Genomic DNA, 12,516 nt, shown 5'->3' with positions numbered 1-12,516 from the left:
CTGGGCATGTTGTTTCTGAGTGCGTAGCAAAGAAGCCCTGTAGCATTGGACAAACTATTCAGCAGCAGGAAATCCCATGTTAATCTTTTGGTCAGTGACAGGAATCCCTTTTGGCATTCAAACGGGGACATGCTGGTGGAAGATGACTGCACAATATAGGAAGAAATCTCTGCCCAATCAAATCGGGCACTCCAGGACGTGGGATTGGAAGAGACAAGGCAATACAGAGTTGTCTCCAGCTGCTGATTCACTCTCTCAGTCTGGCCGTTAGATTGGGGGTGGAAGCTAGATGAGAGGCTGGCTGGGGCTCCTGCAAAAGAACAGAGAGCCTTTCAAAAGTGGGATGTGAACTGTGGTCCTTGATCAGACGCTATGTCCTGACGGAGACCATGTAGAATGAACACATGCTGAATCACGAGGGTGGTGGTCTCATGAGCCAAAGGGAGCTTAGGGAGAACAATGAAGTGGGCAAAGTTGAAGAATTGGTTTACACCCAGCAGAATGGTAGCATTTTCATCAAACATTCTACTTTATCAGACGCTTGTGTAGATTTGGCATGTCACCAAAAACTTTGACAAACTTCTATAGATGCAAAGTGGAGAGTATCCTGACTAAGTGAAGAAACATATTGAATATTGAAACACATAGTTAAAGAGGATGTGGAAAGGATGTTTCCTAAGAGTGGGTAAGTCTAGGACTGAAGGGCACAGCCTTCAGAGGGACAACCTTCACCATGAGGAGGAGATTCTTTCACCAGAAGATAGTGAATCTGTGGAATTCATTGTCACAGATGGCTGTGGAGGTCAACCCATTGAGTATATTTAAAGCGAAGGTTGATAGGTTCTTGATTAGTAGGGGGGAGTCAAAGGTCACGGGGCGAAGGCAGGAAAATGGGGTTGAGAGGGATAATAGATCAGCCAGGATGGAATGGCAGAACAGACTTGATAGGCTGAATGGCTTAATTCTACTCCTATGCCTTAAAGTCGCGTCACAGCCTGGTATGGGAAAACCAGTGCCCAGGAATGGAAGACGTTAGAGAAAGTGGTAGCTACACCCATGTCTATCACAGGCAAGACCCTCCCCACCATTGAGTACATTCACATGGAGCGCTGCCACAAGAAAGCAGCATCCATCATCAAAGACTCAGGCCATGCCTTCTTTTCACTACTACCATCAGCAGGAGATACAAAAGCCTTAGATCCCACACCACCAGCTTCAGGAATAGTTATTATCCTGCAACCATAAGGTTCCTGAACTGGCATGGAAAACTTCAATCACCGCTAGTCTGAACTGTTCCTACAACCTACAAACTCACTTTCAAAGACTCCTGGTTGTTTGTCAGTCTTCACTGTTTATGTATAACTTTTCATAAATTCCTCTGCTCTTGTTTTCCTGCAAGTTCCCGCAACAAAACGAACCTCAAGGTAATATATGGTAACACATATGAGCTTTGATAATAGATTTACTTTGCAAAAGGCCAATGAGATCAGCATGGATTTTGGGGAGTAGAAATGTCAGACTTACAGGTAAGCAGGACAGTCTAGATTAGGATGAATCTCTCTTTCTGCATATGCTCAAGGAAAGCCTGAGCTCAACCTGCCAGGAGATTCTGGTCTGGCCCTGGGTATAGCAGTGTTACCCACTGCCTGAACAATAATACCATGGGCCCAAGAAGGAGGAATGGCCACAAAATTGCTGCAATAGGTACATCTGCCATTGAGAGTCAGTAGGGAGAAAACAAGTAAGATCTACACGTCTTCCAGACATGATTGGAAGCAAGGAATTGAAATTCAGGATTGCTGAGGAGGGAGATATTTTAATTTTGTAAAGAGAGACATATTGCTTCGGACTGTAGGACAAACAGTCTTACTATTCGGGTCCCTCTACGGATCAGAGGTTGGATTGTAACAAAACATGAAAGTTGTTTCAGCTTTGGTGCTGTGAGAATGTTTGAATGTGTGCTTCTCCATTACCAATAACTTCCTGTATTATTTTGTTTTGAAGTCTTAATGTTTAAAAGACTCCTTAATTGTATTTCAAGCTGTGTGGTCAACTGTTTAACTCTTAAGAGCAAGGAATTTTTTTGACCTGATTCCAAGTGTGAATGGTTTGTAAGTGTTGTACAAAGTATGACAACTTGTGAGTTAATATTGATTTGCATGTAGTGGGGAGGAGGGAGCAGAAAGAGTTGCATTCCATACTGAATCCAGGTTGATCGTACCTGTAGGACAAATGCAAGGGGTAATGCACCTCTAACATCACCTTCTGGATCACTCTTTTTTCCCGGCTCACTACTCGTACGTTATTGTCCTTCTTAACTAACCATTTCTGCAGTACTCATTTTAAGAGGTAGGACTACATCTTTGGATGGTGTCTAGATATTTTTTCACTCCCTAATCCAGCACAGCAATCAATTTTTCTAGACTCCAGCTCATTGACCATAGTTTGAGCTCATAGGACTAGATGTTTCAATCCCTTTGATAAGCAGACCCTAACTCGGGTCATAGCATAGAGATCTTGAGGTGGGGCTTGGTAGAGGGCAGATGCTTCCCAGGGGTCATCAGGTGGGCACCCCCCTTCTTAGATATTGGGTCATTTATGCCCACTACGTCTCCAGAGGGCTGAACAGTGCGACCCAGCGTCCCAGGTGCACCCCCCTTCACATCATGGGTTATTTTAGGGCCCAGCTGCTGTCACTCCTCTTCATCCATAACCAGTGGTTGCTTCGCTGGGCTCCCTCCGAGAGCTCTTTTATAGTTTGTGGCTAGCCGTGGCCTCAGACTCCCAATCCCTTCAGCAATCTGACCATGGAAGTAGTGAAACCAAAGTTTTGAGCTACAGATGTTTTCTGAGGATGTGGCTGCCACCATTGATCAAAGTTTTCATCAACTTTCATCCTGTCATGTGCGTCATAGAGACAGAGCCACAGAGCACAGAAGCAAGTCCTTCAGCCCATCAGGGCCAGCATGGATAGCATGGACCTTTATGCTGGCCATCACATTCCCATCAATATCATTTCGATTTGATGCATGCCTTTGCTGTTGGTGCTTATCTAAAGACATAAATGTTGTGAAAGTTCTGCCTCACTCTTAGGCAACACGATTCCAACCACCCTTGGGTGAAAATGTCCCTTACATTTCCTCTAAGCCTCTTACCCCCTATCTAAAATTTGAAAGCAGGATACCATTGCCAAGGACATAGATTTCCTACTATTTATCACACCTTTAATCCTTTGCCATCAGGCACCACTTCAGTCTCTTCTGCTTTAGGGAAAACAAATCCAACCTATCCAGTCTTGTTTCATATCTGAAACTGTCCACCCCAGAAGCCGGTGAAACTCCTGTGCACCTTCTCCAGTGCAATCATGACCATCCAATTGTGCGGCATCCAAAACAATACCTAATTCCCTGGTGTAGCCCAACCAATGTTTTCTCAATGTGAACCATAACCTTTCTGCTCCTAATTTTATGCCCTGCCCAATGAAGGCAAGTATCTTTTATGCCTTTTTGATCACCTTATGTACTCTCACTTTCAGAGATCTTTAACTTCTATACTAGGGTCACCATCATTCAGTGTCTAAATAATAATGTGTCATTTTACCCTTATTAACCACACCTTCTACATTCCTGTTGAAATTATTATACAACCATAGCCCCAGCACCTAGTACATCACTGGTCACAGGCTTCCAATCACAAAAGCAACCCTCCCTATTATTCTCTATCTCCCATTACATGTAATTTTGGATTCAATTTGCCAACTCATTTTGGTTTTTGTATTGATTCTAAACTTTAGGACCTGTTTTTCAATGTTAAAGACTACATCAACCACACTGCTGATGGCAATGCATCTTGTTACCTTTCTATTTGGTTACTCGGGATTGAGACACTGATTCAGAAAGTCAAGAGATATGGGATTCAGGGAAATCTGGCTATTTGGATACATAGAAGGCAGAGGGAGGTTGCAGATGGAGCATATTCTGCCTGAAGGTCAGTGACCAGTGGTGTTCCACAGGGAACCTTGCTCTTCGTGATTTTTATCCATTGACTTGGCAGATGACATAAAAGTCGGTGGAGTTATGGATAATTTAGAAGGTTGTCATAGGTTACAATGGGACATTGACAAGATGCAGTGCTGGACTAAGAAGTGGCAGATGGAGTTCAACCCAGAAAGGTGTGAAGTGATTTACTTTGGAAGGTCGAATCTCAAGGTAGAATGGAGGGTTAATGGAAGAATTCTCAGCAGTGTGGAGGAACAGAGTGACAATTGGGTCCACTCCTATAGATCCCTCAAAGTCACAGCAAAAAAAAAAAATTAGTGTTTTTACAAAAGTGTATGGTGTGCTGACTTTCAATAGTCAAGAGAATTAACTCAAGAGGAGCGAGGTCATGTTGCAGCTCTATAAAACCCTGGTTAGACTACACTTGGAATATTGTGTTCAGTTCTGGTCACCTCCTTTATATGAAAGATGTAGAAGCATTAGTCAGGTTGCAGAGGAGATTTACCAGGGTGCTGCCTGGATTAGAGGGCATGTCTTCTTAGGAAAAGTTGAGGAAGCTAGGACTTTCCTCTGGAGTGAAGGAGGATGAGAGGTCACTTTTTCCCAGGGCAGAAATGGCCAGTGTGAGAGGCCATGGTTTTAAGGTGATGAGAGGAAAGTGCAGGGGAATGTCAGGGGCAAGTTTTTTTCTATATATAAGCACAGAACGGTAAGTGTGTGGATTGCCCTGCCTTAGGTGGCATTAGGGACATATACATTAGGGGAATTTAAGAAACTCTTAGATAGGCACATGGATGATAGAAAATGGAGGACTATGTCAGAGGAAAGGGTTAGATTGATCTTGGAGTAGGTTAAAAGGTCAGCTTAATGTCGTGGGCAAATGGCCTGTGCTGTGTTATAATATTCTGTGTTCTGTGGGCTATGAGACATGAGAGACTGCTTCGGGCCAAAATGTTAAAAACTCTTTTTCTCTTATAGATGCTTCTCAACCTTCTGAGTTTCTCCAGCAAATGGTTCATCAGGATATTCCCCTATAAACCATGCTCACCATCTTTGATTAATCCCTGATTTTCCAACTGTAGATCTTTTAAATAACTCTTTACAGCTAAAACTAATCCATTATACTTAAAAATCAACTCTCACCCTTGATAGCAATCTACTATTACAAAATATACAAGTTCTGGCTGTATCAAATGGTACTGTATGTGGTTATAACTGATTAAGATCATGTTTAACAGCAAACTGTAACTTAAAAAGTACTTTCCTGAAGTTAGTGAAAGTTTAAGATAACAGAGATCAGAGCCATAAGTTTCCTATTTTTGAGGAAATGTGTAAATGCCATGTGTTGTCAGTTCATTTCGATATGGTCCAAATGTGGAGGGAGAGAGACACTGAAGTGGGTCAATAGTTCAGACTTTAATGCAAACAGGGTTTTAAGGGAAAGGAAAACAATAAATACTAGACCAAAGAGGGCTGTTAATTAAACCTCTCAAATGGAAAACGAGATGCCAACACTGCAGCTGAAAGGAATATCTAAATATAAAATGAATACTGCTAGTCTTCAGCATCATTCAACTCGACAGTCCAATTCCAATTTCTCAGGCAAGGCCAAATGCAAGCAGGTAGCGTAATGTTGCTGTACTTTGCTCAAGTCTTGACAAGTGCTACAACAAAAAGGATGGAGTTAAATACCACCGTAATGAAATAATAATTAGCTGACACGTACATATTCAGGAACGCAATTCCCAAATCTGCTGCGCTGCCGAGACTGTGGTTGTGACAAGTACAGCTCCCAAGGCATAATAGACATGTACCCGCTGGAAGTCCCAGATGAGTGGCTTGTCCAAGATGTCCTTCGCTGGGATCTAAAAACGTTCTTCAGGACCATTCCTTTCCCAGTCCTCAAGGTACTGGATCTTACCATGTACCCAGTGAGATGCCAGGAGGTTCTGCACAGTATAGACCAGGGAACCATTTACCATATGACCATAAGACCATAAGATATGGGAGCAGAAGTAGGCCATTTGGCCCATCAAGTCTGCTCTGCCATTCAATCATGGGCTGATCCAATTCTTCCAGTCAGCTCCACTCACTTGCTTTCACCCCATACCCTTTGATGCCCTGGAGGAGGGGGCGGTGGGATGTCTGGAGCTAGGGGAAAGGTAGTAACTGGCTTGAGCTGGGAAGCATGGAATACTGGGTGGACCTTTTTCATTTTGTGGCTCTTGACTTTCAGGGGAAGATCCCTTGATGCCAACCAGACCCCCTCTCCTGGTTTGAATGGCTTTTACCTGTTATGGAGCCAATCAGCCTGCTGGGCATGTTGTTTCTGGGTGCGCAGCAGAGAAGCCCTGGCTTGTCTTCAGGTGTCCTTGTAGCACTGGATCAGCTGTTCAGCAGCAGGAACTCCTACATCAACCTCCCGATCAGGGAAGAGCAGGCACTGGAATCCCTTCTTTCTTACATTCAAAGGGAGATATACCTATGGAGGATGACTGGAGGTTATTGTGTGTTATCTCTGCCCAGACCAGTTGGGAAATCCAGGACGTGGGGTTGGAAGAGGGAAGGCAGTGAAGGGTTGTCTCCAGCTCCTGGTTCACTCTCTCAGTCTGGCCATTAGATTGGGTGTGGAAACGAGATGAGAGGCTGGCTGTGGCTCCTACAAGAGAGCAGAAAGCCTTCCAAATGCAGGAAGTGAACTGTGGTGCACGATCAGACACTGTCTTGAGGAAAACCGGGGAGCCTGAACACATGTTGAACCACGAGCGTGGCAGTCTCACGAGCTGACAGAAGCTTAGGGAAGCCAATGAAGTGGGCAGCCTTGGAAAATTGATCCGCAACGACCAAAATAGTCATATTTCTACTAAACAGGGGAAGCCCAGAGATGAAATCCACTGACAGGAGGGACCAGGGGTGATGGGGCACAGGCAGTGGACATAACAAACCGGCAGGACGCTGGTGTGATGTCTTGTTCTGAGTGCAGGTGGGACAGACAAATACGAAGTCGTGGACATTCTGGGACGTAGATGGTCACCAAAATTGTCTCTTTATGATTTCCTGGGTCTGTTGAATTCCTAGATGTCCAGCCAGACAGGAGGAGTGATCAAGACTTCAGAGTGAACTGCAGCAGGGACAAACAGCTGGTTGGGAGGTACCCACCCGGCCTGCGTCTAACTGTTGGGCAGTCCTCACCTCTGCCTCTATTCGCCAGATCACCGGAGCAGCGATACACAAGTGAGGAAGAATGGGCTCTGGATTGGCATTGTCCTCAGATCCATCGAACTGCCCGGAGAGAGCGTCGGCCTTTGTATTCTTGCTGCCGGGACGATAGGTGAGGATGAAATTGAACTGTGTGAAGAAGAGAGCCCACTGGGCTTGATGCAGTGTCTTTGCATCCTGAATACAGGAGAGGTTCTTGTGATCTGTACAGCCCAAGAATGGATGCTCTGCCCTCTCCAGCCAGTGTCGCCATTCCTCCAGGGCCTCCTTGACTGCTAGAAGTTTCTGGTTCCCGACATTGTAACTCCTCCCGGCTGGAGTCCAGTGACGGGAAAGAAAAGCACAAGGGTGCAGCCGGCTATCCGCAGAATAGTGCTGAGAGAGAACAGCTCCAATGCTGACATCCAATGCATCCAACTTGACTATGAGTAGCTGCGATGGGTCTGGGTGTTGCAGCACCAGGCCAGTGGTGAAATGTCGCTTTAGTTCTGAACATGCTTGGCTGGCACTGCCTGTCCAATGGATTCCTGCTGAAGTCTTTCTGGTGGGTGCATTTATGGGAGCTGCAACAGAGCCAAAATTCCAGTTGACGCAGCAATAAAGGTTTGAAATTCCCATGAAGCACCGTATCTGTTTAACTGAAGCTGGTTTGGGCCACTCTGCAACTGCCTGAACCTTACTCGGGTCCATTTGAACACTGGATGGGGCAAGTGTAGAGCCCAAAAACGACACCTGGTCTTTATGGAATTCACATTTCTTGGGCTTGGTATACAGGCTGTTTTTGAGCAGCCATCTGAGAACCCTCCGGACATGCTGGACATGTTCCGGATGAGAGCAGGAACAGATAAGGATGTCATCTAAATACACAAAAACCAACTGCTTCAACATGTCCCTGAGCACATCGTTAAGTAAGGCCTGGAAAGCAACGAGAGCATTGGCCAGACAAAAAGGCATCGCAAGGTACCTATAGTGGCCATTAGAGGTGTTGAAAGCTGTCTTCCACTCATCCCCTTCTCTCATATGAACAAGACTGTAAGCATTGCGCAGATCAATTTTGGAAAATATGGTTGCTCCCTGGAGATGTTCAAACACAGATGCCCTGGGAAGATTTAGTGCAAGGTAGAAGGTCTATGAACAGTCGTATGGCCAGTGTGGGTGGCCTTCATTTTACTGAAGACCTCAAGAAGATCAACATATTCAGCCGGAATCCCAGACAGGTCCACATTCTTAGCTGACACAGGAGGGGATTCATAGACTGCACCCTGAGCTGGAGCCACACAGATAGACAGACATCCAAGTCCCCAGTCTAGGAGTGCTTTAAGAGACCAATCAATCCATGGGTTATCTCAGAACAACCGGGGAGACCAAGCCCCGGTGGCAGTTCAGGCAAATCAACCAGATAGAGAGTTCTTCATGATGGTTGCCTTCGAGCACCAGTTGGAGGGGTTGGGTGGAAAGGTGAATCTGGCTGGTGGCCTGAGGTCTCCTTGACATTGGTCTTTTCTCTTAATTCCTGAGTCAGAACTCCCTGGAGTTGAGCCAGAGAGATGTCCATGAGATTCCCGGCTGTACCAGAGTCGATAAATGCCTTAAGTTCATGGGTCTGAGACAAGGAAGCTGGGAGCATCACACAATTAGGAGAAGCTGATTACAGAGAGACCTGAACCATCAGAACTCCACTTCTTGTTGGGCAGTGTCCTCTTTTACTGGACAATTGGTCATGCGGCCTGGAAATGTCCTGGATCGCCATAATAGAGGCAGGAAACTATTCTCCTGTGCCAATCTCGTTCCTCCTGAGATAGGCATATGTGCCCCACTTGCAAAAGGCCCTTTGTGGACTGAGTGATGGGTGATGAGGGAGAGGGAGGAAAGACAGTGATCAGATGGTGCGTAGGAAGCTTGAAACGTTCTTTCCCTGCGCCACTCAGTTCAGTCATCAACTCGGATAGCCAGATTAATCAGGTCATTCAGAATATCCTGCTTGTCATGGACAACAATCTTGTGCTGGACCCCTGCGTTCAGTCCACGCTGGAAAGCGATGAAGAGAGATCTCTCATTCCATGCCACCTCTACTGCAAGTGTGGGGAAATTGACTGCATAGGCTTTCACCGTCCCTCTGCCTTGGTGCAGGTCCAAGAGTCGGCGGGCAGCCTCCTAACCCCATACTGGAAGCTCAAAAACCCTCCTTAACTCTGCCACAAAGTGTCGGAATGACTGGGCTGTAGGGTATCCTTGCTCCTTTAAGGTGTTGAACAGACTGAGTGAAAGTCCATCTCAGAGATTGATCATGTACACCATTTTTCATGCATCATCACCAAAATGATCAAGCTGGGCTTGAAATGTCAGCTCACATTGGGAAATAAAATTGCTGGAGCATCGGGATCACCAGAATATCTGCCAGGTGGTGGAATACTCGGTTCCTGTATGGTCACAGGAGTCCTTGGGGGTCCGAAGGCGGAAGTCTGTTCTGGTCTGGGTGCAGGAGTGGGACAATTAGTGACAGAGACTGTCGGGGATTCAGGAAAGGAGAACCTGCAAGATGCTGGGAATAGGACTGACATGGCCAGAGGCTGCTGAATTGCGTTGGCGAGAACTTTAATGGCTGTCACCTGACACTGGCTGACCACAGTGAGCTCGTGGACGGCAGCTGTGAAAGCGGAAATTCAGACACCTGAGTCCGATTGTCTGCGGTAAGCTGTTCAACCGTTACGGCTAGGGATGATACCTGTTCCTCCAGATGAGACCGGGCTTGTCAGCACGAGATTATCTGCCTCATTACCTTTGTAACGTCACTCAGAACAGACTCCATTGCCCGTAACCTGTCTGCTACCTGACCAATGAATCTTACGGCCAAGGTCAGCTGCTCTCCCTCTGCTAGGTCCATCTTTGTGTGGTCAAGACTTGCCGTCAGTTCATTCGGATATGGCCAAAGTGTGGTGCAAGAGACATTGAAGCAGGTCGATGGTTCACAGACTTTAATGCAAACAGAGTTAGAGGGGAAAGAAAGCAATAAATGCTAGGCCAATCAGGGCCATTAACTAAAACTCTCAAATGGACAAACTAAATGCCAACATCGCAGCTGAAAGGAATATCTAAACGTAAAATGAATACCACTAGTCTTCAGCGTCAGTTCAACTCGATGGTCCACGTCTCAGGCAAGGCCAAATGCAAGTAGGCAGAGTAATGTTGCTGTGCTTTGCTCAAGTCTCGACAAGTGCTACAATGAAAAGAAGGGAGTTAAATACCACCATAACGAAATAATAATTAGCTGACACATGCATATTCACAAGCACAATAGCAGAATCTGATGTGCTGCTGAGTCCGTGATTCTGACATTTCTGGAAGAACGGAAGAACGTCCTCTTTAATGTATTTTAGTATATTAATGTGTTTTAAAAAATAAAACCGCCTGTTAAAAAAACCAGGAAAGCTTACAATAAGCTGGAATCCTAAGCCTGCTTGACATTCCAACGCAGAGGTAAAAGCTGGCAAAGCACACTGAATAGAGAGGAGTTCAAAATAAAACAATTGCTTGACATATATCACTTGATTTCCCATCTACTTACAAATGCCAACACAAACAGACTGCTGCCTGATGAATTTTCCAAATTAATGCAAGGGATAAACAGACCCAGTTCAAGTTGCTCCAGGGGCTGTTTTGACACTCCCGTAGCTTCCATTGCAATTCAACATAAAATGATCTCAAGAAGAATTTTAAAGCATCTCCACTGCACAATACAGCAAAATAGTGACAGTATAGAATAAATCCAAAGCAGTTTGGGTGATTTCATTGTCAAATATTACTGAACAATTTGGGTAGAGTAAATGCCTCTAGAATATTGCTACTGTACCAACTCCTACCACTTCCCTTGGCTATGCATTCCTAACACCAACTCCTCTGTGTAAAGATGCTTGTCTTGCACATCTCCTTTAAATTTCTCCCCGTCACGTTAAAGTTTTGCCCTCTAGTACTTAAAATTTCCATTCTACTCTATCTATGCCTCTCAATTATTTATACATCTGTGAGGTTATCTCTCAGTCTCTGCTGCACCCAAGAAAACAATTCAAGTTTGCCAAGCCTCAGCCTATGGCTAATACTTTCGAATCCAGTCAACATCCTGGTAAAGGTTCTGCCACAGCCTCAAAAACCTCTACATCCTTCCTGTAATGTGCTGACCAGAACTCAACAAAAAATTATAAATTGGCCTAACCAAACAGGAGCATGAATTCCTGACCTTTATTCTTAATACCCAACTGATGAAGGCAAGTAAATTGTGCACATTCTTTACCACTATCTACTTGTGTCCTATTTTCAGAAAACTATGTACATGTTAAGAAACCTGGAGCAATGGAATGTGAGTTACATAGGACCATAAGTTTAATGAGTCTCATCACCAAGATACTTATAAGTATTTTGATGACAAGAGCTAAAAGTAAGTCACAAGCTGAAATAAGTAAAGAACAATGTGGTTTTGTGAAAGACAAAGGTACAAGAAACGCAATACTGATGTTAAAGATACTATCAGAACGAGCTATTCAAGTGTAGAAAGATTTGTTTGTTTGTTTTATTGACTACACAAAAGCATTTGATAAGGTGAAGCACAATAAGTTATTTGAAATATTACAGAAAACTAGATCAAGGTTCGAAAGACCTCCGCCTAATCAGAAATCTGTACTGGGAACAAACTGCTGCTGTAAGAATAGATGGAGGAGTGAGTCAGTTTATGAGATTCAAGAGAGGCGATAGACAAGGGTGTGTTTTCTCCCCTGATTTATTTAGTGTGTACAGTGAAACAATATTACAAAAAATAAGAGACATCTTGGGAATCAAAGTTGGTGGTGAAAACATCAATAATTTCAGATATGCAGATGACACTGTGTTAATTGCAAGTACAGAGGAAGAACTACAAAACTTAATTGATATAATTGTTGAAGAAAGTGCAAAAATGGGTCTATCTATCAACTGCAAAAAGACAATGTATGGTGATATCCAAAAAGAAGGAGAATCCTATCTGCAGGCTGAGAATAAACGGGAAAGACATAAAACAAGTACAGAACTTTTGCTACTTAGGAAGCTGGGTGACATCAGATGGCAGGTGCGACATTGACATCAAAAGAAGAATAAGGATGGCAAAAGACACCTTTACGAGAATGAAGAGTATACTGATCAATACTAAACTAGGCCCCTGCTCTACTCACTTTACAACTATCACTCTTTGGCTAAGCACAGGTCCAATGGCACATTTAAGTTTGCTGATGATGTCGCCGCCGCAAGCCAAATTGAAGTGGTGATGAATCAG

At 44.5% G+C, this 12,516-nt stretch overlaps 1 protein-coding gene across 3 annotated transcripts in view; it reads right to left on the bottom strand.

The window, feature by feature from the left end:
* The window catches only part of LOC134352935 (cysteinyl leukotriene receptor 1-like), a 75,716-nt gene that overhangs the window by 31,190 nt on the left and 32,010 nt on the right, over nt 1-12,516 (bottom strand). For 2 of the 3 annotated variants that reach the window (XM_063060583.1, XM_063060582.1), the window contains exon 2: nt 10,329-10,434. The exons of the other annotated variant lie outside the window; for it this stretch is intronic. The gene's annotated coding sequence lies outside the window, so the exon portion shown is untranslated. The remainder of the gene's footprint in view (nt 1-10,328; nt 10,435-12,516) is intronic. 3 annotated transcript variants of the gene reach the window in all.

This window comes from Mobula hypostoma, chromosome 10 (assembly GCF_963921235.1).
Source record: "Mobula hypostoma chromosome 10, sMobHyp1.1, whole genome shotgun sequence".
NCBI lineage: Eukaryota > Metazoa > Chordata > Chondrichthyes > Myliobatiformes > Myliobatidae > Mobula > Mobula hypostoma.
The sequence above is the reverse complement of the archived record's forward strand: the minus strand, read 5'-3'. Positions and strand labels throughout refer to the sequence as shown.